The sequence below is a fragment of the Pogoniulus pusillus genome, chromosome 11, assembly GCF_015220805.1.
Source record: "Pogoniulus pusillus isolate bPogPus1 chromosome 11, bPogPus1.pri, whole genome shotgun sequence".
Classification (NCBI taxonomy): Eukaryota; Metazoa; Chordata; class Aves; order Piciformes; family Lybiidae; genus Pogoniulus; species Pogoniulus pusillus.
Window position 1 is genome coordinate 12050526 of NC_087274.1, and position 15884 is coordinate 12066409.

The window sequence follows — 15884 nt, forward strand, 5'->3', positions numbered from 1 at the left end:
TTGAGTAGGACAAGGAGCAATGGATGGAAGCTGCAGCACAGGAGGTTCCAGCTCAACACAAGGGGAAACTTCTTTCCTGTAAGGGTCCCAGAGCACTGGCACAGGCTGCCCAGAGAGGCTGTGGAGTCTCCTTCTCTGGAGACCTTCAAGGCCTGTCTGGATGTGCTCCTGTGTGACCTGGGCTAGACTGCATGGTCCTGCTCTGGCAGGGAGGTTGGACTGGATGATCTCTTTGTATCCCTTCCAGCCCCTGCCATCCTGTGAGCCTGTGATCAGGGGGTTTATTCTCTTCACTTGCTATTTCTGTTGTCTCTCTGGTTTTGATCTTATCTAGGCCAGATTGGAGAGCTCTTGATTCATTTAGTAATTAAAAATCAATCCTGAAGTACCTTAACCTGGCTTGATGGGCTTTTTACTTACCAACCTGCTTAAACAGGCCATTGAGTAAGTTATCTACTACAAGTTTTGCTCCTTCCTCTGGGTATAGAGCTACGGTCAAGGGCAGGGTGCAGGACTGGGCGAACCCACGGCTTGTTCACGCCTGGTAGTGCCTCCACCTCCAGATAACAAAGCCTGCATTCATTTTTATATTGTAGCAGTTCTTTCTTTCTTGTCAGGCTTTGATTTTGCCAGGATAAATATTCCTTTCCTGGTAAACCTGCCAAGCCCCCGAGGCATGTGTGCTTTTATGTCTTTTATGTGTGTGCAACAGGCAGGGAAGCGAGTTCGTGCAACAAACCCCGGGTTATATTCTCCTACTGTGGGGGAAGTGGAAATGACAGCACCAGCAAGCCAGGCAGGGTGCCACTTCTCACCCATTTGCAGTGCCAGCTTTCCTCTTTTGGGTGGGGAAGGGTTTAAGTGATGTTAGGAAGCCCTACGAGGCAAGGAGAAACCATCCCTCCTTTACTCTGCTCTCCTGAGACCCCACCTGGAGTCCTGTGTGCAGCTCTGGAGCCCCCAGCACAAGAAGGACATGGAACTGTTGGAGTCAGTACATGAGGAGGCCACCAAGATGCTGAGAGGGCTGCAGCAGCTCTGTTATGAGGACAGGCTGAGAGAGTTGGGGCTCTGCAGCCTGGAGAAGAGAAGGCTTCCAGGAGACTTTGGAGTGGCCTTCCAGTATCTGAAGGGGGCTACAGGAGGGCTGGGGAGGGACTATTGACAAGGTCTTGTAACAACAGGATGGGTTTAATCTGGCAGAGGGGAGGTTTAAACTGGATGTTAGGAAGAAGTTCTTTGCAGTGAGGGTGGTGAGACACTGGCACAGATTGCCCAGGGAGGTTGTGGCTGCTCCCTGCCTGGAGGTGTTCCAGGCCAGGTTGAATGAGGCCTTGAGCAACCTGTTCTAGTGGGAGGTGTCCCTGCCTATGGTGGGGGGTTGGGACTAGGTGATCTTTGAGGTCCCTTCCAACCTAAACCCTTCTGTGATTCTATCCCCAAGAAAGCCTCACTGATCACTGGGAGATAAAGCAGAGCTGAGGAACTGAGCTTTTCATCCCACATGAAAAGACCAGAAGCTACACTTGGAGACAAAAGCAGAAGTTTAACAAGTTGCATTGATCAAAGAGTTTCCAGAGGAACATTCAATTACATCTACAACACCTAAATGGAACAGGGTTGTTCTTTGACTTGTTTATTTTGTGATAAAGAGAGTTATTAGGTCTCCTTATCGCTTTTGGCTTTAATGCTTTCTGCTGAAACCCCAACCAACAAAAAACCCAATGTGCTTTGTGAACAACAAAGTGACAAGTGAAAAAGGAAGATTAAAATTAGTTAAAGGCTAAAAAAAAACAACCCCAAACAAAACAGGAGGGTAGATTCTACAGTCAAAATCTCCTGCTGTAAGCACTGATGCATTCAAATGAAGAGAACAGAGCTTGATTACGCCGCAGCTCCGCCTCGCTGCTCCAAAGTGCCTGGCTGGGATCTTTCTGCAGACGTTCTGAGAGCTCTGAATTTGGAGGGGAGAGGAGGGGAAAAAAAAATTAAAGAAGAAACAACAACCAAAAACGTTGAGATAAAAAACAACCCAAAACCTCATCCAAGAAACCCCAAACCCAGACCATGCAAAAAGAGCTTACTGCTTCTGGAATCATCACGTGCCTGGGATGAAAACTGAGCAGGCTGTGCATGCTGGAAGAAAATTGGCTGGGGGAAACTGGGGATCGTAGACTTGGGAAGCTGAGCTTTAGCTAGCAGGGGAAGATGCTGTCTCCAGATGCCAGGCTGTGGTTTAAGGTTACTGAGCATTTGTGGTGGGAAGGCTCTCAAGTTTTACAGCCCGCGGTTGTAGTCCTTTTTTTCCTGTCTCCAACCCTATTTTTTTTCCCCTTGGACTCATCTTATTAACCACACTGATTATTTTTTTTTTCACTCTCAGAGTCCAGTGAAATCAATGGAAACTTTTCTGTTGACTTAGCTGATCTGTGGTTTAGGCCCCAATAAGATTTTGAGTCATAGAATCATAGAATCAACCAGGTTGGAAGAGACCTCCAAGATCATCCAGTCCAACCTAGCACCCAGCCCTATCCAGTCATCTAGACCATGGCACTCAGTACCTCACCCAGGTTTTTCTTCAACACCTCCAGGGATGGCAACTCCACCACCTCCCTGGGCAGCCCATTCCAATGCCAATCACTCTCTCTAGCAAGAACTTCCCCCTAACATCCAGCCTAGACCTCAAACCACAGTTTGAGATTGTGTCCCCTTGTTGTGTTGCTGTTTGCCTGGCAGAAGAGACCAACCCCACCTGGCTACAGCCTCCCTTCAGGTAGTTATAGACAGCAATGAGGTCACCCCTGAGCCTCCTCTTCTCCAGGCCAAACAACCCCAGCTCCCTCAGTCTTTGGGTTAGATGATGCTGGCATATTTTGCCAGCACAAATGTGAAAGAAAATGCTTCCTCAAATTCATGTGTGAATATTACATTTGTTCTGAGGGTTTTTTCCTCCCTTCTTTGAAGCCTGAAAAGAAAGGAAGGAAAAAAAACTCAAACCCTAAGATAAAAATCCTCTTATTCCAAAGGAGATGGTTCATGATGTGCTTTGCAGTCCCAAAGTCTTCCCATCAAGCAACGTTCATATCAGTGTGGTGTAACCTAAGCACAAGCAGCACCCTTGGAACTTCTACAGCTATTTTCTGCCAATCCCTGTGGTTTTTTTTTCCTGGGGGGTGAAATCCAGCATGGGAATGGTGACCTGGCAGCTCTTGGTGCTTCCTTTCCACCACTGCCTGGGGTGCAGGAGTGTCCAAGACGTCAAGTGGCATTGAAGCTGGTAAAGGGTCTGGGGAAAAGATCTTGTGAAGAGCAACTGAGGGAACTAGGGTTGTTCAGTGAGGAGAAAGGGAGGCTGAGGGAACACCTTCTGGCTCTTCACAGCTCTTTGAAAGAAGGAGGATGGAGTGAGGTGGGGGGTTGGTCTCCTCTCCCAAGTGATATATCAAGAGGAAATGGCCTCAAATTTGCACCAAGGGAGGTTTAGGTTGGACAAGAGGAACAATTTCTTCCCCAAAAGGGCTGTCAAGCCCTGGAAGAGGCTGCCCAGGGCAGTGGTAGAGCCACTATCCCTGGAAGGGCTTCAAAGCCATGAAGATGTGTTGCTGAGGGACATGGTTTAGTGGTGCCCTGGCTGTGCTGGGTTAGTGATTGGACTTGATGACTTTAAAGATCTTTTCCAAACAAAATGATTCTGTTTTTCTACATCAGCAGACCCTCTCCTGCTGCATGAGACAAGATGAAATGCCCACCAGGGTACAAGCCCTGGCTTGCTCTCATTTATAATACTAGCAGAGGACAGGAGGTTCCTCATGCCAAAGCGTTCCTCTGAGGCTGTACCACATTCAAGGAGCAGAAAAGTGCTCCCCACACCACACAGACCTCTCCCCACAAGGAAACTGCACCCTGCCAGAAGAGAAAGAAGCTCTCATGGCTTACACTGTCCTCTCAGCTCATCAGAGGTGAAGGCAGGTGGAAATATCACCCTTCAGATCATGCATCTTAATAGCAAGGGGTTTGTTGTCATCAGCATGGGCTAGGGAGAAGACAGCACAGAGGGAATGGGGATGCTGGTTGTGTAACAAGGAAAGTGCTGCTCTCTGCAGAGATAGTTACACCTGATTTAGCTACTGAAAGAAGGAGGGGAAGCCACGAAGACATTAAACCTCTTATCATCCTGAGGGAGTGAAATTGGAAAGGGGGGGAAAAGCCCCACAACAACCAAGCCAGGCTGCTTCTTTGGCAGCAAATGGGTTTATTAACTTCTCGATTGGTGTGTGTTTGAATGTGATAGGGAAAGCAGCATTCGTCAGAGTGCTCACTGCATCAAAAGACAAATTAATCCTTTGAAGAAACCTAGCTTTGAGAAATCTTCCCCATCCAATAATCCATCAGGAGACAGGCTGGGCTGGGAGGCTGGGAGCTGCGGAGAGACCTATGGGTGACACAGCTCCAGGTGCCCCTGCTCTCCTGTGCCAGGGTTAGCTAGCTGAGCCCTAAAAACCCACAGTGCAGGAGCTCTTTTAGGCTCTTTTCCCTTTCAGCTCTGCCTTAACTCTTTTCCTGCCATGCTGCCCACAGGGCTCATGAAGCAGAGTTTCACTGAGGAGGCCTGAGGGATTTTACAGGTCCACAGATTGCATTGGGTTGCAAGAAACCCTCAAAGGTCATCTTGGCCAACTCCACTGCAATGATCAGGGACACTTCCAACTAAATCGGGCCACAAGGAGTCTGATCTTCAATGTGTCCATGGATAGAGCCTCAACCACATCCCCGGGCAACTTGTTTCATTTTGGTACCTCCCTCCAAACCCACCACCCCCAGCATCACAGAATCATGGAATCATAAAATCAGTCAGGGTTGGAAGGGACTACAAGGATCAGCCAGTTCCAAACCCCTTGCAATGGGCAGGGACACCCTACCCTAGATCAGTCTATCTAGAGCCTCATCCAACCTGGCCTTAAACACCTCCAGAGATGAGGCTTCCACCACCTCCCTGGGCAACCCACTCCAGGCTCTCATCACCCTCATGCTGAAGGACTTCTTTCTACCATCCAGTCTAAATCTACCCATTTCTAGCTTTGTTCTATTCCTCCCAGTCCTGTCACTCCCTGACATCCTAAAAAGTCCCTCCCCAGCTTTTTTGTAGCCCCCTTAAGATACTGAAAGGCCACAATAAGGTCACCCCAGAGCCTTCTCCTCTAGAGATTAAACAGCCCCAACTCCCTCAGTCTCTCCTCATAGCAGAGATGTTCCAGCCCTCTGATCATCCTTGTGGCCAACATAGTCCCAGCAGGCTCCTCACAGCTCTGCCACCCTCTCCCAGCAGCAGCTGCTCAGAAACCTCTGTGGGTGTCTTTGCAAATGTTCTCTCTGAAAAGCTTCCGTGAGCCACGTGCTGCAGAGGGACCTCTGTTTGCTCTGCTAACAAGGCTCTGCGAGAGGAGTATCATTTCCTGTCATGGAAAGGGCTGCTCTGGTTTCCAGCATTTCTGGGGAGGATGGCTCTGCTTTTCCAATCTGCTGCTTCCTGTGAGATGCCTTCTCCCCTTCAGAGCACTCCTCTGAGTGGCAGCCTTTGAGCCACAGCGGCCTCACACCCTTTTTCACACTCAAAATGAAATACCTGGGGGGGTGTCTGGCCAGATGGGGAAGTAACACCACAGATTGTGCGGATGGGAATGATGCAGAAACAGGAGAGTTTGCTACTGGCTCTCTCTAGCCTCCTGGTGAGTACGTTGATGTGCACCTCACCTCTCTGTGCACCTATTGAACTCCTCAGGTATCTCAACATCTGCATTTTAAGCATAGCATGCATCAGGTTGGAAGGGACCCTCAAAGGTCATCTTGTCTGACTCCCCCTGCAGTGAGGAGGGGCACCTCTAACCATAGAATCATAGAATCATAGAATCATAGAATCATTGAATCAATCAGGTTGGAAGGGACCTCCAAGATCATTCAGTCCAATCTATCACCCAGCCCTATCCAGTCAACCAGACCATGGCACTGAATGCCTCATCCAGTCTTTTCTTGAACACCCCCAGGGATGGTGACTCCACCACCTCCCTGGGCAGCCCATTCCAATGCCAATCACTCTCTCTGGCAACAACTTCCTCCTAACATCCAGCCTATACTTCCCCTGGCACAACTTGAGACTGTGTCCCCTTGTTCTGTTGCTGGTTGTCTGGAAGAAGAGACCAACCCCACCTGGCTACAACCTCCCTTCAGGTTGCTCAAGCCTCCATCAAGTTTGACCTTGAATGGCTCCAAGATGAGGCCTCAATGACATCTCTGGACAACCTGTTCCAGTATTTCACTACCCTCATAGTAAAGAACTTCTTGCAAGTGTCGAACCTAAATCTCCCTTGCTCCAGCTTCAAACCATTGTCCCTTATCCTATCACCACAGTCCCCTGGAAATAGTCCCTCAAGGTGCTCCTGTAGTGCAAATCTATCCAGCGAAGGCAAAGCAGCCTTGAGCTTTCTGCTAGTACCTCACCCTGGGAGTCAGATCTTTGCCATTCTTGGGTGGAGGTTCCATCAAGAGGAGCACTTTTGGTCATTTCAAGATGCCTTCACTGTGTAGCTGGTGAATGAGGATAGAGACTTTGAGGAAGAGGCAGTTGTGTCTCATCCAAACCATGTCCCCGAACCTGCTGTTGCAGTGGTGAGGCTGGGTTGTGTGGAAGGAGAACCAAGCTGCTGAGCCAGCTCAGCTCATGCATGATCCTGTTCTCCAGTTGCCCCAAACCACTTTCGTGCTCATGCCCTCTCCAATCCAGAGTGAGTGGTTTGCTGCCACATGAAGCTCATGAAAATGAGTTTGAAAGAGGAAGCTTTTCCAGATCACAGAATCACACAGCACGCAGTGTGCAGAAGGGACTCTCAAAGGTCATCTTGCACAAACCCCTTGCATTGAGCAGGGACACCTCCAACTAGATCAGGTTGCTCAGGGCCCCATTAAGTTTTACCTTGAATGTCAGACGATGGAGCAGATGTAGTCAAACGTATTGAGCAGTAAGATGTCACCACTGACTCTGGGAGGTAGAAGTGCAGTGCCCCAAAGCTGTTGGTGATGCTGGGATATCCACAAAGGTAATGCCTGTGACCCTGAGGCTGGGGTGGTGACACTTTGTCCTCTGATGGGGCAGGCACCGAGCAACCTGCGACAGCCCAGGGTTTCCCCACCCCTTCTTTGGCACTCTCTGGTATTTGTCTGTGATTAGCACTGGGGTTTCTGGTGAAGCAGCTGTTCCTCCAAGGGGCCAGCAAGGAGGATGGAGATACTTCTGGTTTGTTTGTTCAGCCCCAGCTCCAAAAGCTTGGCAGGATGAGAGCATTCATCCTTCCTCAGCTAAGCTTCCCCTTGGGTTGGAGGACAGGCAGTGACTGCTGTTCCCATTTTACACACGTGTGGACAGGAGGCACAGGAAAGGGGAAAGGCAGGATTACATCCTCATCCCACGGATTCCAGGCTTCAACTTCCAGGCAGCTCTGCTGTGCATGGCTAACAGGATAAGACCACCCTTTTAGAGCTGCTGGGAGACCCAGGTTTATGTGTTCTCTAAAGATGAGTTTGCCAACACCTTAAATCACTTTGCCTCCTTTCTTCGAGGTGGGGTGGGGGGAAAATGAGGGCAAATCTAGAGCGTGTCTCTGTCCCCCATCTCCCAACTGCTAGGCACAGGGATCCCACAGGAATAAAACCTTGGGGTTAGTGTCTCCAAGCCAGCAAAGCCTCGCAGCAAGCCCAGCCCTGGCAGTGCCAGGGGAGATGAGGCTGCTGCCTCTTTCCCAGGCACACACACGCAGGCTGCTGCAGGCTCTCAGCAAAGTCTCTGCTTTCTGGGGGCTGAAGTAGTTCTTTCTCTTTTGGTTTTGTTTTTTTTTTTTCCCTACTGCCAAGGAAAAGGGAGGAAAAAACCCCTTTGAAGAGGCTCTGAAACCCAAGTAGGGCGAGCTGGGGAACACTGACTTGAAAGTACAATAACGTTTAGGTTACAGCCCCTAATCCCCAAGCCCTACCCCAGCAGGGTGGCTCAGGGAGAGGGGCTCTCGGAGCAGGGCCAGTTGCAAGCGTGACGCAGGCAGAGGGCTCCCAGGGAAAACAAACACACACACATTGATTTCTTCTTCTTTTTCTCTGTGTGTGCAAAGATATTTCCAAAAGGCATGAGAGAGATGGGCCAGGGTGGGAACTACACCCTAACAGATGTGTAACATCATTAAAGCTGACTCTAATACAATCTAAGCCGCAGTTTGGTGTATTAATGCTTTGTTTATCTTTAAGCACAGATGGATATTTTTATTAGCATTACTCTGTTGATGCAGCTTCTAGAAAGGTTAGTCCGGAGGGCAGATGTCTGTGTTATGAGAGGGTGTTCATGCTGGGGAGACTAATCAGAAAGGTGCAGCTTTGCCATGAAATTTCAATTAGGAAATGGAAGCTCGCAAGTGCAGGCAGCCAGGAGCTGCTGCTTAGGCCAGGGGGGCGAGGAGGATGAGTCACAGAAATCAGGGAATCAGAGGATTATAGAATGGTTTAGGCTGGAAGGGACCTCAAAGCTCAGCCAGTTCCAACCCCCTGCCATAGGCAGGGACACCTCCCACTAGAACAGGTTGCTCAAGCCCTCATCCAACCTGGCCTGGAACACCTCCAGGCAGGCAGCAGCCACAACCTGTGCCAGTGTCTCACCACCCTCACTGGAAAGAACTTCTTCCTAACATCCAGTTTATATCTCCCTTCTGCCAGTTAAAACCCATTCCTCCTCATCCTGTCACTGCAAGACCTTATAAATAGTCCCCAGCCCTCCTGTACCCCTCTTCTGATACTGGAAGGCCACTCCAAGGTCTTGTTGAAGCCTTCTGTTTTCCAGGCTGTAGAGTCCCAACTCTCATAGCCTGTCCTCATAGTGGAGCTGCTGCAGCCCCCTGAGCATCTTGGTGGCCTTCCATGGACTTGCTCCAACAGTTCCATGTCCTTCTTGTCTTGGGGGCTCCAGAACTGCACACAGTACTGCAGCTGGGGTCTGAGGAGAACAGAGTAAAGGGGAAAATCCCCTCCCTTGCCTTGCTGGCCACACTGCTCTCGCTGCAGCCCAGGACATGGTTGGCTACAAGTGCACACAAAGCCAACCAAAAGACCAAACTCTCATCCTGCCACCAACGCCCCCTGCTTTTCAGTGGCTCACCAGCACCCACAGCACTCCAATTTCACACCACCGCCACGGATGGAGTTAATCCTAGGACACAATGATGGCCAAAAAACTCATCTCCAAAGATGAGTTTCAGGAGTGAGGATTTCATCTTGGTTGATGCAAAGCTCACCATGAGCTGGCAGCATGTGCACAGCCCAGACCTGTAGGCTTAGGGATGGGCAGCTCTGCCAAGGAAGATGGAGGCAGTGGGGTGTGATAGGGCTGGGATGAAGGGGCTTGGCTGAATGTTTGTGCTGGAAAGAGTCAGTCAAGCTGGCTTTCTGCATCCACTTGTCTCTGCCTGAAACAAGCTTCAAATTAAAATGCACAGAATGCACTTCTATTAGATCCAGACCCAGAATTCTTGCTTGTGATGGAATCCAGAGCCATTGCAGTCAGTTGGAGGCTGCTCATTAAATTAGACCCTAAGTGGGAGCCAGCAGCAGTTTCCTCAAAGACTTCGTCATTGCTGTCTGAAAGGATAGCCCATGCTCAGCTCAGGGTAGCTCTGAGATGTCCTCATCTTGGGGATCCTCCATCCAAGCCCTGAGGAAAGCCCTCTGAGATGTTCCCACTTGTTTCCCATGCTGCTTCACAGAGCACATGGGTGATGGAACCATTTTCTGGCTACTTTTAGTGTGACTTTCTCCCTTGCAATGTCCCTGGGAAATGCTGTAGCACTACTGCACCTTCCTCCAGGAACTGGGATAGGAGGCAGCAGCTCAGCCCCAGGGGAAGGAAGAATTCTAGCTCTAGTGATGCCATTCTTTTGGCTGAAGACAGATGTCTCCCATTCTCAAAAGGATTCCCAGATCTTCCCATTTTCTTTTAGTGAGCAGTGAGGCCTCATGGCAGGACATCTCCAAAGAGAACTCAGGCTTTCCTTAACCTGCTGAAGGGGTGTTGAAAATGTCCCCATCTGAGGTCTTTGGCTCAGGAGGTAGCAAAACAACTCCTTGTAGCTGAGGAGGAAGCAGACTGCAGCCTTCCAGCCAGCCTCAGCTGACCAAGTGGTGAGCCTGTGTCTGGGCTGAGCTAGAGAGGCAAAGGCACAAACCCCATGAGCACACTGACAAGCAAGGAAAAAAGCAACACTGTTTGGCTCTCAGGATGAAATTGCCCCCCTGATGCAGCTGCATTACATTGACTGAAGCTGCCCAAAACCACCCAGTTTTTGCTCCAGGCTGGAACCAAGGTCACACATTTGCCTCTTCTTGCTCCTGGCTTGAGATGACAGCAACAGGACCCGCTTTGGAAAAGCAGCTTGTTCCTACGAGAATATAATAATCGTGGGACTGCAGCCATGGGATCCATCATCCACAGATCTAAAGGGAGGAAGGGATAAAAGTCTCCTTTTTCTGGGGATTTTCACTTCTCCAGCCCTCCTTCCCTGCAAGTCAGCCTGTCAGTCATCCAAGCCTCCTGCTGCAATTCCCAGGAAGCAGAATTTCAGACAAAGGGGATGCTTGGGCAGCCTAAGCCCAGAGCCGACAACTTTCTTCCACAGCCCAGAGCTCAGCAGGACACAATGGGATGGGGGAACTGGTAATGGGGTGCTATGGGGAAGCAACTCAGGGTGTCTGGATCCCACCTCTTTGTTAACATCAGCAGGGAGAAAAAGGGAAGAAGTGCAATGGTCTCTTTTTTTCAGTGGTTTTTTTTTTTACTAAATAAGAATCGTTTGGAATATGTGGTTGGAACTCAGTGGCTGAAATGCCCATTTGGAGCAAAATTAAGAGTCTGGCTGCCTGGTCCTGGCATTCCTGGCTGGATATGAACCAGGTATAATGAATGCAGAACAGCACACCCAAGCCTGCAGGCAGCCTGGACCCACAGCTCTTGGGAAAGCTGAATGCCTCACTCGTCTCAGCTCTGAAGCATAAAGATCATATTATAAGGAAGAATTTGCAGACAATCAGCATTAGTTTGATGTGCTGCCAACTGAATGCATTTGTGGACTGATGTAGGGAAATGTGACAGAGTGCTGGATGCACCTTTGCATGTCAACCCTAGAGTAGTCCTCCTGTGTGTGTACAGGGTATGGCTGTAAACAAACAGAGAACCATAGAACAAAATCAGTTTGGTTGGAAGAGACCTTTTGGATGATCGAGTCCAACAATTCACCCAGCACTGCCAGGTTACTGCTGAACCACATCCACACAGCTTTTAAACCCCCCCAGGGATGGGGACTCCACCACTGTCTGAGGCAGGGGAATGTATAAAGGTGCATCCTTCCATCTGGAGGCAAAGGTGTTTGCTTTTGGGTGCCTCCACTTCTCCTTCTGCTAAGTTCTTACTCAGCACTCCAAGCATGGTCAACCACCACTGTTTCAGCAGATAAGGCAGTGCCTGCAAAGGCATGGAATTATGCTTCCTCCCCTTCCTGCTGTCATCTGCTGCCATTAACAGGTGGCAAATGAAGCTAGCTTCACTCATATGTTTTGCATCAGTTTGCATCATCTACTACAAAGCTCTTACAAATGAATCTGTCGAGCCTAGCTGGCACCTCTCTGGATAAACGATGCAGATCAGGGGCTGTGCAAGGCAGCCACTGCCCACAGCACCATCCTCCAGTGCCTTCAGCCCCAGGAATGTCTTTCCAAACATCTGCTGTAGTTTGAGGAGAGATGGCAGAAGGGGGGGAAGGGAAAATCCCCCAATAATGGATGCTCTTGAAGTTTTTGGAAGCTCGGTGGGAGAGAGGAAGTGGGGAGAGGGGAATCAATGACAGAGAGGGAGAATATCTCACAGGGCTGTCACTCGTGGCTCCAGCCAGGTGATTATTAATTATCTGCAGGCATTGACACAATTTGCTGTTTTTCTGGGTAGGTGGGTCCTGTGCTTACTCATCTTGGCATTTTTAAAGATGAATGAAGAATTACCCAGGATGTAGAGCCAGGAGCAAGAAAGACAAATAGCACAGAGGAGCTGACGGCTGCCCGTCTGTCATCAAATTTCATTAGCTCTGACAGCTTGTACATAAGCAGGGGATGAATGCTAACTACGTGTCCTCTTCATCTGCTTCCAGATTTCACTCACATTGCTTAGCTCAGAGAACAAGCAGGCCAGACAAGCCTTGGGGATGTAAGGAAGTGCTGGACTGGTCACAGGACCAAGATGGTACTTGAAGCATGAATACCAAAGGGTTAAGTTGGTTAGAGTTATTTTACCAAGAGCATTTTTCCCTGGGCACAACTGGAAAAGTTAGATCATAGAATCACAGAATGGTTTAGGTTGGAAGAGATCTTAAAGATCATCCAGTTCCAGCCCTCCTGCCATAGGCAGGGACACCTCCCACTAAATCAGATTGGCTCGAGGCCTCATCCAACCTGGCCTTGAACACCTCCAGGAGGGAGCATCCACAACCTCCCTGGGCAGCCTGTGCCAGTGTCTCCCCACCCTCACTCTCTATAATTTCTTCCTAATTGCCAGTCTAAATCTGCCCTCTTCCAGCTCAAAGCCATTGCTCCTCCTTCTCTCACTACAAGATGTTGATCTGTGCTGCTATTCAAGGGGACAGTTTTGTTCTCCATCCTGGACAGTGAAGAGGCCAAGGAGGTTGTTGATCATCTCACAATGAGACAACACTTCCTCCAGTTTGAAAACACTGGCAAAATAAAGTCAAAGAGCAGATGATCAGGATCCCAACCACATCCAGGTTTCCTGATGGTTTATTTCCATCTCCTTGGTCCATACAAGAGCAGCCCTGACCAGTTCCAAATTTAGCTGGAAAGTGACAACAGAGACCTCAAGACTTCACTGCAATGCCCAGGAGCCCATCCATAGGCTGTCAGAACTGATCTAGGGTAGGGTGTCCCTGCTCATGGCAGGAGGTTTGGAACTACATGATTCTTGTGGTCCCTTCCAACTCTGATTTTATGATTCTAAGTGCTTTTTATTTAGTTGGCTGAGACAAGAGAGAGGATTCTGCCTCCTGCAGCTTCACCCTAGGGCCACTGCTGCCCCTTTTGTCTATTCAATCCTAAGCAATGAAAATAAATAGGATAGGTCCCATAACAATGACATGGAATGGGATGGGGTTGATCATATTGACTGGATGAAGCCTTGAGTGACCTGTTCTAGTGGGAGGCATCCCTGCCTATGGCAGGGGGCTGGAACTAGATGATCTTTGAGGTCCCTTCCAACCTAAACCATTCTATGATTCTATGTCTCTATATTAATTCCTCAGGCTGTTGAAATGCAGGATCACAAATCAGTGTTTCCCCAGTGGGTGGCTGAGGCTCCCTGTGCACAGTTAAACAGATGTGACCTTGGTAAGCAGAGATACCAGGGTCTGGAAGAAAGCTTACAAGACAAATGAATGTGCTCCATCAGATTTATGAGAAGTTATTCCTTGGTATGGAAAAGTTTAGCTCCTTTCACCTAACTGCTGCTCTGAAAGTGCCTTTTCCCATGTACAAACCAGGAGCAATCTGCAGCTGGTGACAATGTCAAGAGGTCTTTGAGGAAAAATGCTTCAGTGGGGCTGGAGCAGAGCATCAGCAAAGAGAAAACAGAGCTGTGATTCATTCAGAACAAGGTGTCCTCATTCATCTCCAGCGTTTTGCTCTCCCTGTAAAAGATTCCTGTTTAGACAATGGGGCTACTCTCTTTTCGTCTGTCCCTGCATCAGGAGGAATCTTGACTCTTTCCCTCTGCAACTGAGACTCTTTCATTTAGTGTCCCCTTGCAGCACACCAAGAAAACCCACAGCAGCTGGTAGGGCTGAAAGGGGTGTCTGTAAACACATGTTTACTGAAAGCACTGGTATAAACCAGCCTCTGAGTCATCACCTCCTGCAGCTCTGTGTGGCACTGCTGTTGAGGCTCAGGCAGTAACATCAGGCTTTCACCAGCTTCTGATGAAATTAGGGACTAGAAGCACAAATAGATTCACAGATTGCATTGGGCTGGAAAGGACTCCCAAAGGGTATCTTGTCCAACCCCACCGCTGCAGTCAGCAGGGACACCTCCAGCTAGGTCAGGCTGCCCAGACCCACATCAAGCCTAATCCTGAATATCTCCAGGGATGGGACCTCAGCCTCAGCCCTGGGCAACTTATTCCAGTATTTCACCACCCTCATTGTGCAGAACTCCCTCCTGACTCCCAACCTAAGCCTGCCCTGCTCCACTTTCAAACCATTGCCCCTTGTCCTATCACCACAGGCCCTCCTAAACAGTCCCTCCCCAGCCTTCCTGTAGGTCCCCTTTACAGGGTCACAGGATGTCAGGGGTTGGAAGGGACCCAAAGACATCATCGAGTCCAACCTTCCTGTCACAACAGGACCATACAATCTAGCTCAGGTCACACAGGAACACATCCAGACAGGCCTTGAAAGGCTCCAGAGAAGGAGACTCCACAGCTTCTCTGGGCAGCCTGTGCCAGTGCTCTGGGAGCCTTACAGTCAAGAAGTTCCCCCTTGTGTTGAGGTGGAACTTCCTGTGCTGCAACTTACATCCATTGCTCCTTGTCCTATCCCAGGGAGCAAGCTAGAAGTGAGAAGCAGCAGCAAGTAGAAGAGCCCCTTCAGCTATTGAAGACAAACACACACAAAAACAGTAAGCTTTTGTTTTAAACCACTGTGTTTGCATGTGAGGGAGAGCAAGATGGAAAGAAGAGGTCCACCTAGGGCTAGGAGGAAAACCCTTTGCTACTTTAACCTTCTGAAAACAAGAAGCTGAAGCGTATCAGTGACTATTAATGACAGCTACACCTAAGAACAAGCTTGTTGGCATACTTCAAAACCCTAACTGGCATCACTGCTGCTGGCACGTGGGACAGCCAGGAACTTATCTGGTCCCTTGTCGATTTATGAATGTTCAGGTGCTAAAGAGAAGGTAGAAGGTATCACAGTATCATCAAGGTTGGAAGAGACCTCACAGATCATCAAGTCCAACCCCTTACCACAGAGCTCAAGGCTAGACCATGGCATCAAGTGCCACGTCCAATCTTGCCTTGAACAGCCCCAGGGACGGCGACTCCACCACCTCCCTGGGCAGCCCATTCCAGTAGCCAATGACTCTCTCAGTGAAGAACTTTCTCCTCATGTCCCCTGCCTCTGGGAGCCTCTTACAGCTGCACCTCCCAACTTCAGAGCTTGTTTTCTGGATTCCTTCTGGGGATGTCTTTGGTACATTCTCTTCAAGGCTGGCATTGATGTGGCTCATAAACATTAAGGGTTCATTAGGAGCATTTAGTCTCATGTTCCTAGGCTATAGGACTTCTCTGGACTCAGTCCTGTTTGAACCACAGCATGGAAAAGCATCCCATCCTGACCTCAAAACTTCCAATGATGGAAAGTTCTGCCAGAACTTTTGGAAAGTCTTCCAATAATTACTTGTGGTCATTTCTAGGAATACATATATATATTAAAGATCTGCATTTTGGCTTTAGTGTACATTTATTTAGCTGCAGTTTTCAGGCCATCTGAGGAGAACATCAATAAATGCATTTGGATTACTGTGGTTGAGCAGACTTCCCATTGCAACCAGGATGGAGAGGCTGAAACAAGCCATGTTGGTCAGGTAACCCTCACTTGAGAGGTATAATGAAGATGATGGATGGGGTTGTAAAAGGTTAAGTCTCTGCAGGAGGAGGTAGCCCTCCCGGAGAGAGGAGCAGGCATTTCCTGGCTTGCAGGACTTTGACACATCTTTGGCTGGAGGACATGGGGCTATCATGAAAGAGGGAG